This window comes from Ictidomys tridecemlineatus, chromosome 14 (genome assembly GCF_052094955.1).
Source record: "Ictidomys tridecemlineatus isolate mIctTri1 chromosome 14, mIctTri1.hap1, whole genome shotgun sequence".
In the NCBI taxonomy this organism is placed as follows: domain Eukaryota; kingdom Metazoa; phylum Chordata; class Mammalia; order Rodentia; family Sciuridae; genus Ictidomys; species Ictidomys tridecemlineatus.
The window spans coordinates 20,067,442-20,081,341 of NC_135490.1; the positions used below are offsets into that span (position 1 = coordinate 20,067,442).

Genomic DNA, 13,900 nt, shown 5'->3' on the forward strand with positions numbered 1-13,900 from the left:
GATCGGATGAGATGCAATGGAGTATATCAAATTATTTTGTGTGTTTTATTAAGACTTTTGAAACAATATTCATGAGTAAGCAACAGGTGTGAGGGCTAGGGCATCTGATTTTAGGAATGTGTCAGTTTAGTTTACCTGCAGCATATGGAAATGGAAGTAGGAGATGAATAGGTGTGATTGTAGGAAGTCATAAAAAGATCTTTCAGTTTACTTCAATTTTGTCACTGAAAAAGTAAACAGTTCATCAGCTGATAGTATTTCCAAGGAAGTATTATGAGTTTGGGGACAGAGGAAATATACAAAATAGTTGTAAGGTGCAATGAGAGACCAAATTGGTAGAATGTGTGAAACACCCAACAATTCATCCCATGCTTGTCCATGGGGACATCATATTTAGAGCTATCAACAGGTATGTAGATGTGTCCCTTTGAGAATGTATTGTAAGCAGAGAAGCATACTGAAAAATAAAATCTAGCTTTGACTCCAAAGGTTAATCACCTCTTAACAATTATCTTTTAGTTACATTCACTCCAATAGTTTGTGATTATTAAAGACGTTTTCACTAAGGTCAAGAATACATTTCTAAGTCTGCTGCTTAGTCAGAAACAAGCCTGATATAAGAATGCACATTGGTTTTAAAATGTTTTAAATGTGCACGTGGGTGCACTAAGGTAGCATTAGTGATCCCGTGAGCCATAAAATCTGATCTTAGTATGTTCCATTTAAAAAAAAAATAAGTTCTTTTTTTCTTGGATGGAATTTTCCTGTAAATAGGCCATCCATCAGTTAGACAGCACTGAGGATTGTAAGAGGTGTCAGTAAATAATTGGTGTATAATTGGCATAGTTGGCATCCTACCTTGAAGGAAATTTGATTGCAACTCTTAGACTTCTAAACAATAGCTAGACTTTCTAAAGGAAAGCAGAGCTGGTGGGGTTGCTGGTGGGGAATGCTTTTCAAAGAAAAATCATTGGCTGAGCTTACACATCTGGCCATTAAACAGTTTTCATCTGTGATGGAAGATGTGTCGTCTCACAACTTTGAAAAGACAGTGTTACAGTTTGCCATTAAATAAAAAGTGCTATCACTCTGAAGAACTGCCCAAATGCTTTACTCTTACTTGAAAGACACTTGGAGTAAAATGTTCCCAAGAGAAGGAACACAAGAAATGAATGGAACAGAGGCAGGGAACTGTCACAGATGAATCTCTACTCATGGTTTAATTGTTTCTGTTATAATGTAAAGCACACGTGGGCAGCTCTGAATGTACAGTGATATCTATTCTCTCGTTCATTTTCTGTTTATGTTAATATGTATAATATGTATTAAATCTGCACACTAACTGAAATATATAAAAGTTTGTTTTGTTTTTGAAATGGAACTTTGACCTACTTCCCAGGACTCTTAGACCCTAAATTATCCCACCACCGCAGCCTCCTGAGTAGCTGGGACCACGGGTCTGAAGCCCTGCACCTGTCTATAAAACTTTTCTTTTACATTTCATTTATAGCTATTCTGTTTGCTCTAAAAACAAAAGTTATAGAAAAAGTATAATCTTATATGACTTTATCGCTTTTATAAGTAACTCTATACCCATTGCATATGGAAATGCTATTCATTCGTTGAATAAAGTGAACTAAAGTGTAAAGTAAAAACACAGCCCTGAGATAATAGGGTTTCTCTCTTTTTTCAAAAAGATACAAAAAAAAAACACACACACATTCAATTTGACTGTGCACCACAGGTACATAAAACATCCATATTAGAAGGCAATTTCTTATTGAAATCAGGCTGGATGGTGATGTACAGTAAGATAAGTTTGTAATTAATAAGTTAAACAGTTTAAAACTCATCTGGCCACTGGCTGCCTGCTGTTTCCCTGGATGTCCCTGCAGGAATGACTCCTGTCTGCTTCCCCATGACCTTGAGTCATGCTCACGAAAGAAGCCAGGGTTCCTTGTCAGGTAAATGGACCTACACCTTGGGAGCAAAGTAAAGGGACTCTGGGACTTTGTGTGGCCAATAGGAAGTGGTGGTGCTCCCAAAGAGTTACAATATGCCACAATGGGTAAGGGTCCTATCTTGTGAATAGGATTGCCATCTTTACTGATGGCAAAGTAGAGACATGTTAAGAATGAAAAATGCAGGATTTAGCCTCCTGAAATCATACAACTTTTAGGCAACCTTAAGATCACAGCGATACTGGAAGAGAAGACAAAATAATACATAACTGATATACTTGGAAAGTACAAGTCCTCAATGTTTTTTGGTAGAAGACAATTTTGTATATTAGTGAAACAAGCTTATGCATGTTCTGAACAAAAAGGTCAATCGATATGCAAATATCTAATGGATTTTTCATTGCCCAAGAGATTTCAAAAGTAAATTTTGTTATTTTTCAAGCTTCAGAGTCTACCCAGTATTTCTAGTGTGTGTGTGTGTGTGTGTGTGTGTGTGTGTGTGTGTAATTAAAGATAATATGTATAATAAATAAAGAATAGTATTTAAAATATGTTTACATTTCATGCTTAGCCTTCCATTCAAACATACATCCTGAATCATGGAATCTGGCATTTTAAAGGCCTGTGAAGGTGAATCCACTTTGCAATGGATACAGAAACCAAGACATTTCCCATGGTCATTCATCTCAAGACACAATGGGGAAATGTGTTAGCATATAATGGATATCAGTAGTAATTTTATTCTAAATAACTCTATCTTTGGCCAGATTAACTGCCTGCTTTGTTGTTGTTGTTGTTGTCCAATTTTTATTCTAACAAATATCACAAATAGAAAAAGCAAATTCCAGACATACCTTGTTGCCTAAAATTCCTCTTGTGGCTGATGTCAAGTTATCTTCCTGTTTGCCTGTAAGCATATGCACCATAAGCTTGGACTTCCCAAGGCTAGGAATTACTTTGAATGACAATCTTCTAGTTTGAAGGAAGCTATGAGTCTGACTCAAGAAAAGGCTGAGTAACTAGCATCAGGGTGGACATATCTGTTTGTCCTTCACCATCTGTTTAGCAGCCTCCAGATGCTTTTCTGTACTTGGATACTTTCCAGGGCTGGTTGAGACTCATTGAAATCCACACTGAAAATGGAGAGAAATGACTGTAGGCCACTGACCCTACACTAAAGCACCATTAGTTGGCATGGCTTTCTAATGCTGAAAATAATAATTTGATGACATTTATTTTTTCTCTTTGGTCATTGTAATAAGCCACCATTTTAAATGTGAGGTGTTTGGGGTTATATATTACTTTCAGTAATCCATCCATTCAAAGCTTCAGTGTATGTTGGCAAAGGGGATGAGCTAAGGTTTTACTCTGTTTCTTAGCAGCCAAATTATGAGCAAAGTTTAATTCTTTCTGCTGAAATTCTTAACAAAATTTATCTTTGATATATAGTGACATCATTTCTCTTAATATTTAACCATATGTCCATTCAAATGGTCACCGGACCTAAATCAAAATCACATATCATTTGTTTGTTTCAACCACAGTGCCAATTAACTAAACAATCTTTGAGGATGTCTGAGATTTTATTTCTAATTGCTCATCTCACATAATTATAATTCATGGCATTAGATGATTCCCACATCAAAGAACACCAAGACAACACACACACACTCACACAGGCATTTTGTTCAAAGCTTTGCATTATTTTCAAAAGTATTTGTATGTTAATTTTTACATGAAATTCAAAAATATTCAAAGAAAAACATTTTTGCTAACTATACACAAAACATGCTTGCCTTCATATTATTTATACACATTTGTAGACTGGCAAATTAGGAAGTGATTGAAGATGCTGCCAAAAGCTCTCTTTTGCCTACAGCATATAGATGATTCCTTTAAAATTGGCAAAAGCATAATTAATCTTGCATGAGATGTAAACCTTTTCTCCTTAACCTGATAACAGTATGGAACAATAGGAAACCCACAATTTTCATGATAAGGTAGCCCAAGCGTGAAGGATGTGTATAAAAATATTCAAACAACAATAAAATTACTTTTTTTTCTGCCATTAAAAAAAGAGCAGAAATCATACCCTGTCATTCTCTGAGGTATTTCAGAAGTACTACACGGCAGGCTTTTTAAGTACTGTAGTTGATCATAAAAATCACAGATCAAGTTAAGAAGCATTGTATGTGTTTGTCTTTTTAAGTTGTTTCCTTTATCAACTTGACACGTAAAGCCTATGGTGCTTAAATTGATGTTTACTTGAACTACTGCTGAGAGATCTTTCTTCCACCCTCTAGGGAATCCGCAACATCTTTTAAAGCTTCTTGAGAAACTAATGTGCCTTCTCCAGTTTAAATCATGACCCTTGGCTCTACTCATCCTATCAGTGAAGGATACCTTTCTAAAAAACAGTAAAATAATGACACTTGTACAAGTATCATGTTTGTTCAAAGATGTCATTTAACTCATCAATTAATGAAAGAAATAGTAGTTGTTACAACTGGTTTGGAATAGAGTGACTTGAAAAGATAAAACCACACATATATTAGGCACTCACAAAAACTGAGTTGAATTTACTTAAACTGTTAATGCAAAACTGGTCAATGTCCACGGGGAACAATCAATTAATTTCCCCAGGGCAGGTTTATTTGCATATCCATGGACAAAATCATTTGCAAATATTCATTTTTGTTATATAACTTAATAAATCTATAAAATATCTCAGAGAAAATGAAGGGTAAATATTCCTAGCAAACAATTACCTCCTAATACTTTTTGCCCACTTCAAAGTTATTCACAAATGTTCCTGACTGTGTGAAATAAATTAGAAGTTGTGATACCATGAGTAACAAAAAGAATGATTCAGTGGAAAGTACGTTTTGAAGTGAAAGACTTCAATTAAGTGTTGAGTAAATTTTTGCAGAATACAAGAACTGAAGGATTCAATTTACAGATTACTGGTATAGTTTGCGTTTGTTTTGATCTATATAAATAATTTTGGACAGAGACTATTCCCTAATAACTGATTCCCTTATTTGAATTTTGTTACAGCTGCAATTAAAAATTACTCCATTAGGTAATTTACACTGATTTGGCAAAAAGCTATGTGACTGGTTGATACCTTTTTTATTTTTTTTATTTTCTAAAGATATTGAATCAATTCCTAAAGAGTGACTTGAAAGATACCAAAGTTCATATTGTAGCAACATTATTCACTGTAGCCCAAAGTAGAAGCAACTCCACTAGAGAACCTGAATTGGATCATTTAAGAATTTGCATATTTAACAAAAATAGTTAAATTCCATTCATGATCTTTCCCTGTGTTTTCTCATGTGTTCGTGTGTGTATGTGTACATGCACACAGACTTAGGTGAACAACTCAGTTCTGCTTTCTTTCTTGTGCTCTTATACACACACACCCACACCCTCTGCTGTTCTACATGAAGGTTAATTATTGGTCTAGTTTCATGAATGGCTGATTGGGGGACCCACTTACTGGAAAAGTAACTCACATTATTCTCACCATATCTTTTGTCTTTTCATCTCTTCTTGATCCACTTTATACCCTTCTGCCCTCTGCCCTAAGAGGCTGACCTGGTTTACATCTAAAGACCTACTTTCTGTGTTCTCTGGCTTCCATTTCGATTCCTGCTGGAATACCACAGTGTGAGACTGGAGGGAGGGAGAAATTAGGTCAGGGTGTTATTGCTCCAGCTTTCTTCCTGCAGAGTACCGCAGGTTTCCTATGTCTCTGGAACAAAAGTTAATACTCATCTCAAAGCAACCTTCTCTAGGAGTCTCCTTTGTGTGTGGTGCCTGCTTAGGCCTTTGATTACTTCTGGGCCTTGGAGGGGTAACAGCTCCTGTTATTACTATACTACACCAGGGTAATTATACGTTTCCTTTGGTTCCCTTGTGCTCCTCTACACCTTTGAAAATATTTATTTTACAGATAAAACCCTTGGAGTAATCATAATTTTGTTATGGATATTTCCCATTGACCTCCTGATTCAGCATTTCTAAGTGTGTTTTAATGTTCTGAGCATGAGGCTAAGTCAGAAGAGTGAAAATTCTGAAGATTTCAATCTGGTTTCATGTGAAAGAGGCTCTATCAAATGTTTAAACTCAACCAGGGTCAACCAACATTTGAAAAGGACCATAAAGTAAATATTTAAGGTTTGTGAGGCAACTGATACCAGCCATAGATTAAATAACAACAATAACAACAAACACAGGGCATGGATATGTTCTAATTAAACATTATTTTAAAATCAGGAGTGGGCAGGAGTGGACCCTTGATCTCTAGTTTGCCAACACTCATCTAGACCATAAACTGCAAATGAGGCACATAAGCTTTTGTCACTATGGTTAATAAGAAAGCAATATTTTGTTTTGATTTGCACTTTAGCACTTTCAGTTTTGAGAAATTTTTTTATTATATTTTAGCTATTGGATTTTGGGAAACTGATGTAGTCACACTTTCCTATTTAAATTTTCTCATGATTTTTTTTTTCTACAATGCATGTCCCTCCAAGGCAAAGTCATTATATAAAGTTAATTTTTTTAAAAAAGTAAGCATAAAAAAAACTTTAGATTTTGTATTGAGGATTGTTTTTCATTGTTGCTCTACTAATTCTGCAAGATGTTCAGATGCCATAATTTCTTTCTCTGCCAATTATCCAAGGACCCATGCTCCTAACAAACAGGTCAACTGCCTGTTCCAATGCACTACTTATTTTTCAATTTCTGGAAAATCAGTGTTCAATTTATTGTATAATTTCATTTGTGTGTAATGTCTAAAATAGATCCTTGCAACTCAAATTCTTCCCCTTTCCCATTCTTTCTACCTTACTTTTCATTAGTATTGTTCCTTCCTGCTGGCAAAGAATCTGAGATTGTTTCCCAGGTTACTTAACAGTTTCATTAAATTACTTTTTTATGATAGATAAATATAAATAACGTTCATAATTTTATAACGTGGGTGGAATAGTTTATCCTATCTGTCTGTTAGAAATTTCACTGTCGTATTTTGACTCCTGGAGGCAAGATAAGACCTAAAGGGAAAGTGATGCATGGTGTGTGGTGGGAAGGTTAATGTGGCTAGTGCCCTCAACCTACAGCTGAATCAAAAGGGAGAGGATGGAAAAATAAAGGAAGAAAGGAAGGAAAGTAACCCTGAAAGCCAAGAGGAGGAAAGGAAGAGAGAGAAGCAACCACAGGAAGGAAGAAGAGAAAGAAAATTGAGTTAGGAGGGAGGAGTGTTGAGAAGGAAAATGGGTAAATGCAAAATATTTAAAGACTTTGTTTTGGTTGCTTTTGATTTGGGATTTTGGCTCATAGATAGAAAAATCTATAAATAGATTTTTCCTATTTATAATTTAGACAGCAGTAAAAAGACAACAGATCATATTCATACTTCCTTGAAGAATTTGTTAAGGGACACCTGTAAAAATGAGAATGTTGGGTTAGTTAAGTTTTCCAATGGAGCAATAAAACCATAAGTTCTGGGTAAATGATTGCTGTTGGCCAAAAAGAATTACATTACTACCATTTTTCAGTATGTTAATTTCTAACTCTTTGAGGTTGGAAACCATCAGTTAAACAAATAGTCCCTCTTGAGAGCCTTAGATGAGTGAGAAAAGGTGGGATCATTTAAATACCTGAGATTCACTTAGTTGCTATTTGCTTATTTTCAGTTAATAGGCATTGTCTCTTTGTAAATAATAATATAAAATGAAGAGAGAAAATTTTAAGAAAAACGAAGTGTTTTGAAAGTTGGATGAATAGTGTCACCCAAAATTTCAGTTGCATGATACAGAGCTTGTTCAAGGAACAAAAGTCATCTGAATAAGACTGAATACCTTCCCAATGATTGGTCCTCAAACAAGAAAACTAAAATGCTTTACCCCTTTATGTGAATCCAAAATTCAGAAAGTGAAAATGTCTGGTGATGCTTCCTGTCTATGATTTCCTCATCAACATCACATTGCTTTGTGAACTAAATTTGGGGTAATTCCTGACTCCTGGACAGATGAGGTGTTATGGTCTGAGAAAAACCAATATAGATTATAGATTATAAATTATAGATTATAGGTTATGAAATATTAATACATAGGATTATGTGATAAGTGTTATCAAATAAATAATGCTAAGTTGTTTATAAGATGTTAAAAATTGTTTTTCTGTGCCTCATATGCCCACAAAGGTGCCGGATCTCAGGATGATTTTGCTCTGCTAACTGCTTTCTCAGCCCTTGTAGCCTTCTTGCTTGCTTGCACCTATATCTTCGAGGATGTGATGTTTTCCCCCTTATAAACACCATAGAACTCAGACCTGGTGCTGCTCCTGGAAGAGACAATTTGGGTCCTGCAGGCAGCAGTCCCAGCTGGCTAAATAGAAGACACTCTAATTTGGACAAAATTTGGACTGAGAGTGTTTTCTCAGCGATCTGCCCACAACAGAGACACTGCTCCTGGGAAATTTTTGATGAGAAGGTGTCAATTGAAAACTGCCCAGTTGATGGTGAATCCTGTTAAAGAATTCTTTTTTTTCTCTCTATATATATTTTTAGTTGTAGATGAGCACAATGCCTCTATTTTTATTTATATATTTATTTTTATGTGGTGTTGAGGATGGAACCCAGTGCCTCACATCTGCTAGCTATAACCCCAGCCTTGCCATAGAATTCTTTAGCTCATAGCTTTGAGTTCAGATGCCGGCTCCCAGAGATAGAGGATTTTGAGCATAGCAAGATAACTACAATGTTTCATCAGTGCTGTAACCTTTAAGCCTGCATGCTTAGTAGAAATTTTGAACAATGGCTTCCTGGGTGCCACAGGAATCCCCAGGCATTGCAACAGTGAAATAGCTACAAGAATATTTTCAGCCCTGAAACTTTCAAGTGCACATAAAACAATGCCTCTATAGTGCTTTACTTCTTGATTATGAGACTGTATGTAAATAAACTTACTGGGTCAAAGCTTTAGACTCTGTTTCTCCATCAGAGCACAGTGTCCCACCCCATCCCAGCTTTTCCTCAATATCTGTGTGATTTTCTTAATCCCCCATCACCCCTCTTCTGTATCTTTGGTTCAGCCCTGCAGGTTGCAGCAAATTCTCTTATAGTATTCTGAAGTCCTCTGGTATGTTCTTTAAACCCCTGTTATCATTCATGTTATCTCTATGTAATAATGCATGAGCACACACACATAATCAAATATGATGTTGCGATGATTTTGAATAGAATTTTATGTTAGATAAGTTAAGAATAAGAAAATTAAAGCAGGTGCAGTGGCCCACACCTGTAACCTCTTCTGCTTAGGAGGGTGAGGCATGAGGATCGCTAGTTGAAAGCCAGTCTCACCAATTAAGCGAGGCCCTAAGCAACTCAGCAACACCCTGTCTCTAAAAAAATATATATATCAAAAAGGCTGGGGATATGGCTCAGTGGTTAAGCAGCCCTGGTATTTCTTCTCTGACATTCTTTCTTTCCTTACATGGGTCTGAGTTTCTGAGGGCTTCCTCTCCACTCTCTTCCCCTCCCCTCCCCCCCTTCCCCTCCCCTTCCTTCCCCTCCCCCCCTTCCCCTCCTCTCCCCTCTTTTCTTTCCTGCAAATTGAACCCAAAGGTGCCTTGCTACTGAGCAACTGGCTGTCATTCTTATCTTTGATCTAGGAAAGATGCTATTTTCCTTCTCTGGCTTCTTTGAAAAATTTTTTTTTTAATCATTGATTTTCTGAAGTTTGAATCTAACATGTTTATTTGTGCCATTTTTTGGCATTTATCCTGTTTGGTATTTCCCAAGCTTCTTGGATCTGTGGTTTGGTGTCTGACAATAATTTGTGGAAGTCTTCAGTTATTATTGTTTCAAATATTTCTATGATTCCTTGCTGTCTTTGTTCCTCTTTTGGTGCACCATTACACATTATGCATATGTTAATACCTTTTGTAGTGGTCCCACATTCTTACATATCCTGTTCTGGGGTTTGGGGTTTATTTCTTTTTCTAGTCTTTTTCTCTTGGCTACTCAAATTTAGGAGTTTCCTTTGAGTAATCCTCAATTTAGCTATTATTTCCTTAGCTGTGACTCACCTACTAAGGAACCATCAAAGGCCTGCTATATGTCTGTTATAGTGTTTTGATCTCTACAATTCTTTGTTAGAATTTTCATCTCTGCTAACATTGCTCATCAATTCTTGCCTGCTTTCTATTTCATTCATTAGATCTCTTAGCATATTCCTAAAATTTTAGAAAATTTCTAGTCTGACAATGTCAACATTTCCTGCAATATCTGAGTCTGGTTTAAAAAGTAGTTATTTCTCTTCAAAATGTTTTTCACCTTTAAGCTTGTCTTATAATTTTTCTTCTTAGCTATACATGAGGTATTAATAAGAATGATCTGCTGAAAATAGGCCATTGGTAATGTGGTATTTAGGTATAGAGAGAAGGGGCCAATTCTATAGTCTTATGAGTAAGTTTTAGTCTTTTAGTGACTTTGTACCTTTGGCCAATTCTCTATCCCCTTAGGTGGGATAGATCAGATGTAGCTAGATGTTTCTGTTTCCTGTTGTTTGTAAGACTTTTCAAAATTCCCACCAGTATAGGCTCTGGTAAGATAATTTCCTTGGAGCACGCTTTTTTACACCATTACTATTCTCTCCATATAAACGCGTAAATTTCCTAATAAAATCAACTTGAAAAAGGAGCACAGCACGGAATCCAGCAGCCAATATCTGCATACAGTTAATTTTCTGATTTCTTTATTCCAAGGCCTCGTTTATTACATTTCAACAACTAATAAACTGGAGTATTGTGAACACTGGAATATAATCAAAAGCAAAGCTAGAATTTAGAAACCTCAAACCCAAGGACAAACAATACTTTCATCCAATAATCCCAGTCATTTAAGGAGCTCTACTTTGCTCATGGGTTATTGACCTCTGCAAACTCTTTCTGCTCACCTGGATTTTCAGTTACAAGTCTGCACTCAGTACTTTCATGGCAGCGGGTATGATTCAGCTAAACACATCCAGACGCTGTATTACCAAAGAGGTTCTTTTCTCATGAATTCAAAATATTTTTCAAGGCCTCTTATGCTTAAATATACAGATGGTCATCTACAAATTTGCACATGTAGGAAACTGCTGGACAGACACTTGCGAACTCTGTGTACTCACATCCATGCTTATGAAAATGGAAGTGCCTTTAGCATTGCAATGCCATCAAGCCAACCTTTGTCTGCTATGAAGCTGAATCTACTACTTAGTTCCCTAATTTAGATAATGAAAACATTACATGCTCAGCCGCCCAGGCCCCAATTTTTGGCTCCCCCATTTCATTCATTCAAAACATTTATCATAAATAATTATGTCTCAGTTTCTGGGCATAGACTGATGAACTAACTGGAACTGTTACTTTCTCATTAAAGCTTCCAGTCTGTTGAGGAAGGCAATATTGATTCAGAATTGAACTTTGATCGATACTGAATGACATGTGCTACTTTATGAGTTCTTCAGGAAAAGAAGTGGGAACACGGAATTAGGAATGGGTTTTTCTGTATTGGACAACAGTTACATTAATGAGTGCTGTGGACCCAGGTGCCAGTAATGGGGTGGTCTCAAACAGAGGTAAACCCACAGTGAATTAGGAAGTGAAAACAGTTTCAAATGCTTAGAACAGAGCATGTAAAGGAGTGAGGGCTGAGCACAGTGACACCTGCCTGTAATCCCAGAGGCTTGAGAGGCTGAGGCAGGAAGATTGGATCGTGAGTTCAAAGTCAGCCTCAGCAATGGTGAGGTGCTAAGCAACTCAGTGAGACCCCGTGTCTAAATAAAATACAAAATAGGGCTGGGGATGTGGCTCAGTGGTCAAGTTTTCCTGAGTTCAATTCCTGGTACCAAAAAAAAAAAAAAAAAAGTCACAGAAATAAGAGATTCCAGATGGCAAAGGATCTTTCAGATTTATGGAGGTCTTTCTAATTGATGTGGGAGGAAACCATTGAAGGATTTTAAGTGAAGTAATATGGTGGGATTTTTCAGTTGACAATGATCACTATAATCAAGCGTAGAGTGTAGTCTGAAATAAAAATAACAGAAGCAAAGAGAGCATCCACGAAGATTTTGCATCAGCAGTAATCACTTCTAGAAATTAGGAACAATGAACAGTGTTTGAACTAGGTCAGTAGCATTGGGAAGATAATACAAATCCTAGAGGTTTATAGGACCTAGCCCCAGATACAGCTGTGAAGTCCTGGTAACACTACTACATGGTCCATGTGAGAAACCACACATGACAGAGCAAGTGTGCAAACTAAACCACTTTATGAAATATCGCCAAGCTTTCAGATTGACCCTGCATAACACACCATTGGAGAGACGAGAATTGCATGCAGATAGTTTGAAATCTAAATTCTCATTCAAACCACATAATTCAAAGGTAAGTACAGTTATTCATTCTGGCCCTAATAGATTGACAGTTTATGAATAGATAAAATTTAAACAGCAATTCATAACACTCACAATATATAGGATATAATCTAAAATTATTCATCCTAATAAGTATCAGGAAAATCTCAATTGAAGTGAGAAAATAAAACTTTTTAAAACCACCTGAACATAAGAAACACAATGTTGGAATTTTATTCATCCTAATAAGTATCAGAAAAATCTTAATTGAAGTGAGAAAATAAAACTTTTTAAAAAAACCTGAACATAAGAAACACAATGTTGGAATTATCTGTTAAAGGTGTTTCAAACCAATTATTATAACAATGCTTCATAAATGATTATGCCTCCTCTTAAAACAAATGAAAAAATATAATAGTCAAACAAATAAGTACACAAAATAATGAAGAAAAAATATAAATTTTAGTATTTATTCAAGCAATAGATGAAATAAAAAACTAAACAGGCTTATTTGTTTTTTTAACCATTTTTATTTATTTATTTATTTGTTTTTATTGTTGGTTGTTCAAAACATTACATAGTTCTTGATATATCATATTTCACACTTTGATTCAAGTGGGTTATGAACTCCCATTTTTACCCTGTATACAGATTGCAGAATCACATCAGTTACACTTCCATTGATTTACATATTGCCATACTAGTGTCTGTTGTATTCTGCTGCCTTTCCTATCCTCTACTATCCTCCTTCCTTCCCCTCCCATCCCCTCTTCTCTCTCTACCCCTCTACTGTAATTCATTTCTCCCCCTTGTATTATTTTTCCCTTTCCCCTCACTTCCTCTTGTATGTAATTTTGTATAACCCTGAGGGTCTCCTTCCATTTCCATGCAATTTCCCTTCTCTCTCCCTTTCCCTCCCACCTCTCATCCCTGTTTAATGTTAATCTTCTTCTCATGCTCTTCGTCCCTACTCTGTTCTTAGTTACTCTCCTTATATCAAAGAAGACATTTGGCATTTGTTTTTCAGGGATTGGCTGGCTTCACTTAGCATCATCTGCTCTAATGCCATCCATTTCCCTCCAAATTCTATGATTTTGTCATTTTTTAATGCAGAGTAATACTCCATTGTGTATAAATGCCACATTTTTTAATCCATTCGTCTTAAATAGGCTTATTTGTAGAGTGAATATAACAAAGAAAATAATTACTTGAAGATAGAATAAGGTACATTGTCCAATATTAATCACAGAGATCAAATAGATTTAAAATCATGAATCCAGAACAGGTGAGATAAGGCATATGATCGTATTGTCATCAGAGTACCAGGAGGGAGAGACAGTATGGGGGGGAAAAGCAAAGAAATAAAATAATGACATTGCTCCTTAAATTTGAACACTGCCCCACCCCCACCCCTTTCCCCGCCTTGCCATGAAAATATACATCTAAAGGGTCAAGGGATTGACTACTTTCCAAAGAAATCCTTGTCAACATACGTCAAAGTTGGGTTACTGGAAACTAAGGTCAAAGAAA

General features: G+C 36.1%; 1 protein-coding gene across 2 annotated transcripts in view; it reads left to right on the top strand.

The window, feature by feature from the left end:
• Window positions 1-13,900, top strand: part of Anxa10 (annexin A10) — a 525,713-nt gene that overhangs the window by 922 nt on the left and 510,891 nt on the right. The gene's annotated exons all lie outside the window — the stretch shown is intronic.